The sequence below is a fragment of the Microcebus murinus genome, chromosome 6 (genome assembly GCF_040939455.1).
Source record: "Microcebus murinus isolate Inina chromosome 6, M.murinus_Inina_mat1.0, whole genome shotgun sequence".
Taxonomy (NCBI): domain Eukaryota; kingdom Metazoa; phylum Chordata; class Mammalia; order Primates; family Cheirogaleidae; genus Microcebus; species Microcebus murinus.
The window spans coordinates 87,653,824-87,661,554 of NC_134109.1; the positions used below are offsets into that span (position 1 = coordinate 87,653,824).

At 38.3% G+C, this 7,731-nt stretch overlaps 1 pseudogene; it reads left to right on the forward strand.

The window, feature by feature from the left end:
- The first annotated feature begins 690 nt into the window (after positions 1–690).
- LOC105870752 (adenylate kinase isoenzyme 6 pseudogene) lies at positions 691–3,201 on the forward strand (annotated as a pseudogene).
- Positions 3,202–7,731: the final 4,530 nt, after the last annotated feature.

Consider the following 7,731-nt stretch of genomic DNA (forward strand, 5'->3'; position numbering starts at 1 on the left):
TCCCTTAAAAATCCATAACACTTTTTGTGTATATTCTTAGTAGTGGCATCTTAGTCCTCTTGGAGTAGACTGAACTTAAAAGGAAAAAAAAAGCCAAAGGTTATTTGGCACCAAAGCTGATGAATACAGTGGGCAGTGAAACTGAATATTACCTTTTTTGGTAAAAACAAGCAGGGAGTAGAGTAATGGGGCCCTTTTTCTTTCTGACTCATAAACTGGCTCTGTAGGCAATTCCAAAAGAAGATTTCTGGAAAAGATCTGGGCAATGTAGCATCATCATAATAAGTGGGTATCTTCCATTTTTCATATAAAATATTTATAGGGTAGTTAATAGGGGCAAATTGCTCATTTGGATGCATAATTTACACTGCTTTGAAAGCGATCAGTCTCATTACCATATATCCTATTTCTAGGAGTTAACATGTATCAAACTTTTACCATGTAGCAGGTACTGTGTTAAGTGCTCTACATGCATTCAGATCTCATTGAGCTGTATATCACTGTTATCTTTAATTTATAAATGAGAAAACCGAGTCTTAAAGTGGTTAAGTAGGTGGCAGCCTGGAATTTGAAACATCGAATCTTCCTTACTATGAATCCTGTGCTCTTAACCACTGTTAAGAGCACTTCCTCCTGTCCGTACATGAAAATCACACACCGCCTTTCGTCTCTAAACGAAAAGCCACTAGAATGAAGCAGGTGGGAATTCAAGTAGGAGTTCAGAAGAAGCTTCCAGCTGCGTGGTCCGTGATGAGAGAGAGTTGCATGGAAGAGGCAAAACTTAAATTTGATAAGATTAGAATAGAGAAAAGAGGAATAGTTACAAGCAGCAATAGCAAGGGCAAAGCTTTGAAGGTAAGATCAGCACTGTGCTTTTGCTAAGGGAAGGCGCAGAGGAACGGAGCAGAACAGGCAGAATGACAGCAAGACAGATAGGTAAAAGATTGCAAGTGGTGGTAGTAGCCAAGGGAGACAGGGCAACTATTACTAAAAACAAACAAAACCAAGCAGACAAAGGCATGTTGCTCGTTAAATCCAGGAGGAAGCTAAAAATAGCATCTAGAGTAGAGGTTCTCACCCCAAAGTTCCCAGGGAACTTTGGAAAAAATCCCAGAACCAAACTTAGAGTGTACTCCAGATCAACCAAATCTAGGTTTCTGGGGATGAAGTCCAGGCCTCAGTTTGGTGCATTTGCCGTAAGTTCCCAAGTGATTCTACTGTATAACCAGGATTGAGAATCATAAGTCCAACACCTTGGTTAAAGTAGATGAAACAAACAGAAATGGAATCTGAGTATACGAAGCAAGTTGGCAACCTGAGAACCATGCCAAGAGAAGGTGCTCAGGCAGAAAGGTAGTGAGGACACAGATATGGGCTGGTATTAACAGACCAGGTTGGGTAGGAAAGCTATGAGAGAAGTAGACCCTATAGGTAAGCAAGAGGTATTTGGGTTCAAACCAATTCTGTTCCCACCAAACCAATAAATAACCACATCCAGATGCAAAGAGGGTATCGAGGCATGATTAAAAGTATAGGCTCTACCACTTCTTACCTATGGCACCCTAGGCAAGTTACTTGACCTCTGCGAACCTCAGTGCCCTCATCTGTAAAAAGGAAATGTTAATCATATGTATCTTCCGGGAATATACATACACTAGATGTGGGAGAAAGATTATGAACTGAAGATCTTCTAGGAGATCCCAGTTCTGAAATAAGTTGAAAACTGAAGCGAAAAGTTCGTATTCCTGAGAACCAGGAGATGGCAATAGAAAAGTAGGTTGGTGCCAGGTAGCAGAAAAGCTCACTCAGTTTTTTTTTGCAGTAATAATGGGGAAGGAGAACAAAAACATTTTTGGAAAGCAATGTGGAAAAATATGTCATGAGCCAGAAAGATGTTTGTACCATTTTATCCAGTAATCCTACTCTTGGAATTTATCCTAGGGAAATAAATCAACAGAAGAAAAAAGAAGCTGCAGTGTATAAAGATCTATAATGTAAAAAAATGGAAACAACCTGAACTGGCAAATATAGGTCAACAGCTAAATAAATTGTTATATATACACTGAATAGAATATTAACTATGGGATTCAGAATCTTTGTTTTATTTATCTTTTAATTTTTAAAAGTTCAACCTTAATTATACAGGAATACTTTAAAACACTGTCACTGTAAAAAAAAAAAATTCTTTTTCAATAAAAGAAGCTAAAATCCCCCTGGACCCATCTTAAGTTTCTATTTAAAGACAGCCACTGTCAACAGTTTGACGTGCACTTGGAGACATTTTTCAATACATTTACACACATACATTTACATTTACATACACATATCTATCTGTTTTGTTTAGTGTGTATTAGAAAAATGCTATATTGCTGCAGTTGTTTTTCTGCCACTTTTTTTTTTTTTCCTTAGCGAATTGCCTTGGAAGGTTTCCATGTCAGTACCCAGAGATATAACTCATTGTTTTTAATGTAAGAATGGGTGCCCCTGTCTCCAACCTTGCAATGACAGAAGTGTGCCATAGAAAGCCAGGGACCCAAGGGTGGGCAGGCTGGGCTGCACAGGTGGGTCAGGAACTCACAGCAGAGCCTGGAAGACCAAGGACCACTAGTGCTGGCCGCTGCCCACCCCTTCTGGCTCCTCCTGGTGGTGGTTGGTGGAAAGAGCCACCAACCCTGGAGCCACAGGACAGTGCTGGTGGTAAACATCCCACTCAGTGGTACACCAGGGATTGGAAAAACCATACCAGGTACAGAACTTGCATCAAGATCCGGACTGAAATACATTAATGTGGGTAGTTTAGCTATAGAAGGGCAGTTGCATGATTGCTATGATGAAGGGTATGATTGTCCCAAGTTAGATAAAGATTGAATAGTTGATGAGTTGGATAAGCAAATGAGGGAAGGTGGAGTTATTGTTGATTACCATTTCTTCCCTGAACTCTGGTTTTATATAGTTTTTGTGCTGAGAACAGACACCAGTGTATTGTACAAAAGACTTGAAACAAGGGGTTATATAATAATGAGAAGAAACTAAAAGAATATTCAGTGTGAGATTTTTCAAATTCTTTAGGAAGAAGCCACAATATCCTACAAGGAATAAATTGTGCATCAGCAGCTCAGCAATAAACCAGAAAAGCTAGAAAATAATATAGATCAGATCTTGAAGTGGATTGAGCAGTGGATCAAAGACCCTAACTCTTGACTTACAAGACTAGTCACTTCTTGATGTCTCTGTGCCAATGATAGCATAGAAGTTATCCAAATATCAGTAACACTTTATTAAAATTGTGTTATAGAACTAAAAAAATTAATACATCACAGTATATTTAACCATTTTAAGTATTGATGAATATTTCTGTGGTTTTTAATTTTCATGATTACAAATGTTGTTACAGGGAATAAACATCCTTACTTCTGTCTTACACTTCACTAGCAGAAGAGGGGAGTACCCATTGTCCCACACTGTAACCTAAAGTGATTATCAAACTTTTTAATACTGCCAATCTACTAGGTGAAAATAATAACTATTGCTGCTTTTTTTTTTTTTTTACAGCCAATACCTTGAATGCACAACTATTGCTTTAATTTGCATTTCCTGACTTCTTGTTAGGGTAAGCTTCGCCTTTGGACATTTATATTTCTTTTTGAGTGTTCGATCTATTTGTTACCTTTTCCAATTGTTCTGATCTATCATCATTTTGGTATCCCTGTCATATAGCATAATCTGTTTTGAGTTAAGTGCTCAAATATCTAGTGAATTAAATTATGCTAACTATTAAAAATGATCATTTAAGCCTCCATAGAAACACATAAAGTATTTATGACAAAGTGTTAAATTAAAAGGAAGAATAAATTATAATGTATAATATGGGAAGAGGTTCATGAAATTGAACATAGGCTAGAAGGGAACACTTAAGAACAATAAAACTAGAAATAATAGCTAACATTTATATAGCACTTAACATATGCTAAGCACTGATGAAAATGTTTTATATGAGTTACTATCTTTATTACTCATACTAATATTATGAGATTTCTTTGCATTTGCTAAAAATCATAATATCAATGGCAAAGCCAAGATTTGATAAACCTGGGCAATCTGATTCTAGAGCCTACACTCTTAACTATTGCATTATACTAATATAGCTTCTTCTTTGTTTCTTCTTAACATTTTATGATATTATTGGTACAACAGAAAATTCCAGTAGACAGAGATCAATAGGCCTTTTCAGTCGTAGATTTTCACAAGGCATCTCCACTTTAGTGGTCATTGTGGCCCTTTATTTTGCAAGTTCATAAACTCCATTTTGATGGTGCACCTGTGTGACTAGGTCCAGGGAACTGAGCCATATTAACCAAACTAACAAGAGATTGACTAATTTATAAACTAGAACTATGTCAATTTTGTTCATTTATTCTGAGAACTTTCATTGCCAAGAGAAATGCAATACCATACTCATGGCAGTACAAACATACTCCTCCCACTGGTAAAACCTAAAAACTGGAAACAAATTAAGATCAAAATGTTCCTCAGTGACATTCTGGAAAGGCAAAACTGTGGAGACTGTAAAAAGATTGCTGGTTGCCATGGATTCCAGGTAGAGGGAGAGATAAATAGGCAGAGCAGAAAGGAATTTTAGGACAGTGAAAACACTCTGTATGTTACTATAATGATGGATACATGTCATTATACATTTATCCAAACCCACAGAATTTATTTAATACAACACCAAGAGTGGACCCTAATATAAACTATGGGCTTTGGTGATTGCAATGTGTAAAGTATATTCATCAATCTCAACAAATGCACCATTCTGGAGGGGGATGTTGATAATCGGATGGGGGTATGTGTGTGTAGAGGTAGGTGGCATATGAGAAAGCTCTGTGCCTTCCTCTTAATTTTGCTCTGAGCCTAAAACTGTTCTTAAAAAATTATCTTTAAAAGAAAACAGTTGCTCAGTGAGGGCAGAGTCAAAAAGTGATGGGAATTGGATGAGCTTAGGGAATGGTATCATCACAGAGTAGTTAGAATGAATCCCAGTCCAAAAATAGGGGTATAAGAAAAAAATGATTCTTTATGATTTAATTTCTATTCCCAATCTTCCTCTTACCAGTCTATTAGGAAACCTAACTTCAGTCATTTTCTTGCTTCCCTTTCCTCCCTATGATTTGGGGTGAGCGTGGGAGGATTACATTGCATATCATGTGGTCCTTGATCCTCTATCATCAGGCTGCCTAAGTTGCCAGTGAGATATCCTCTTTCCATTTCCAGCATGCCGTGTGTTGCTTCTGTACTCTCAGGCCCTACTTAGGGCCAAGGTTGCCTGTCACCCTAGTTACCCATACAGCTATTCCCTCTGTAGTGCTAGGACCACCTCCCAGATGGTTCTGTCTGGATGTGGGATATATGTTTTCTTGTTCAGAGACACATTCACTCTTCCTTCCAAGACCAGGAAAATTGCTCTTCTGGAGTGGAGAAAATTCTGCCCTCATGGTTCTGGCCAGCATAAGTTCTATTCCCCAAATCTATTCCTCTGTCTGGGGCTTGTGTACTTACATTTGAGACAGCTGTTAGGTTATTTCCTTCTTTTTATGGTGGCAGATCTCTCCCCTGAGATAATGAGTATAGAGCCAGCTGTTATATTGGGTGTAGGGTGGAAAGCTAGAAAGACTAAAAAATATTTAGTATAAATTTACGCAGATCTAGATACATAGAGATAGAAATACACAAATAATATCTAAAGATACGCCGCCACATTATCTCATTTAGGCATGGGAACACCCAAAGCCCTCTGTCCTCTAGACATTGTTGGCACTCTGTTGGATCTTCAGTAGCCATCTGTCCTTTTTCTTGTTCCCCAACAGCTGTACAAGACCTCTATTCTTCTGCTGTGACTCCTGACAGACACGTTGCATTCACTGTCCCTCATATTTTCCCTCTGTTGCTATCCCTGCAGATGTCCCATGGACAGCTGGAGCCATCTGCCTACATAACAGTTGACAACACATAACAAAGTGTCAATTGCTCCCCATGACTCAACAGATGGGTAGCTAGAATAGCCCCACTGGAATAACACTGTTGGGCTATTGCTGCCCTGAGAACAGGGCTATCTGGCTTCATGGACGTGCAGTCTATGCAGTCACACACGGCCATGAGCTTGATTTAATGCTAATACTATTCATAATATTGAAATTCTTAGTAATTTTTTAACAAAGGGCCCCATGCTTTCATGTTCCAGTGGATCCCGTAAACTATCTAACTGATCCTATCAGAGTGTCATCATCTCAAATGATTTGTGAGCTCTGTACTTAGAGACCTGTCTCCAGGGTTTCTGAGACTGAGACTGGATATCATTAATAGATAATTTTGATAGGATTGATTAAGAGGTACCTTATAGGGTCATTTTTCTCAGATTCAAAGCTCTTGGGCTTTTAGGGTAATTTTAATAATTCTGAATGTCTCATTTGTGAAGTTAATGTGTACACTCTCTTTTTCATTTATGGTTGCATCCACATATTAAAAAAAAAAATAGAATAAAAGAATGGTTGCAAACTGTATGTTGGGATTAATTCAAACAGCTGTTTTCAGAATGACCAATGGTGGTGGGTGACGTCTCTTTGCAGGCCATATTACTGTAGAAGCCTAATTGGGCCAATCCCATGAGCAACCGTATGCTAATTAGGGTTCTCTCCCATGCTGACTCATGGACCAATAGGCACTGTTTGGCCATTACCTATCCATTGGCTGTGGCATCAGCCTGAGTCAGGACTGTGACACCTAAACTTTAGGCTCCTTCGTAAGGTTCAGAGAGATTGCTGAGAAGGAGTTTTATCAGCCAATCCTGACCCATTCGATTCTGGCAGGGTTGGTAATACACCAAAGGAGTTGTGGATAAAATGGTAACTTTGTGCCCTCATAGAGTTAACATAGTTTTTTTTTTTTTTAAATATTTGTATTAATATTATTTCCTGTGAAAAATACCTCAGACATGGAGGGTGCAAATCAATGTACTATCACACCAGCTTGGGAGAGAAGCCACTCTATCTATCCCCGTATTTATGGGAATCAACAGGTAACTGTCTTCAGGTAAGTATCTGTTCAACCTTCCAGAAGACACAGAATGTCTTTTGTCACATTCTATTTCTGAAGATGATTTACGGCTCTTGGAAATAAGCTTTGGGTACCCAGCCTTTGGCCAGCACACGTTGACTTCCTCAGTACGTAGCATCATGCTTTGAATCCTTCTTGACACTCAACACTTTATATTATATATGTCAAGTGCATGTATTGGCCACCAAACAAGGAAGGCCCCATGTTCTCGTTATCACTGCCCTTCTTTCCTTATTAATATTACTTAAATCTGCCAATGAGGAAATCAGAGGATTTTAAAAACATTCATACAATCTATAGTAGAAATATATTATGGTTCAATGAATGGTTGTCCAATGATAGACTTTGAATTGAGACAGCTACAAAATCATGGAAGAAATAGTGGGAGCTGGGACCCATGAGTTCAAAGATCATCTCTGCCCCTACTGGCTGTCTGTTCCAGGGCAAGTTACTTAACCTGAGCTCCATTTTTTTTTTTTCTGTATACAAATTGGAGCTAACATACAAATATATAAATTCAGACTAACTGCTTTACAGGGTTGTTTATGAGGCTAAAATACATTATTTCTGGGAAAAGCTTTTGTAAGGAGTGGTCTTGAAAACAAATGGTGATTGAAAATT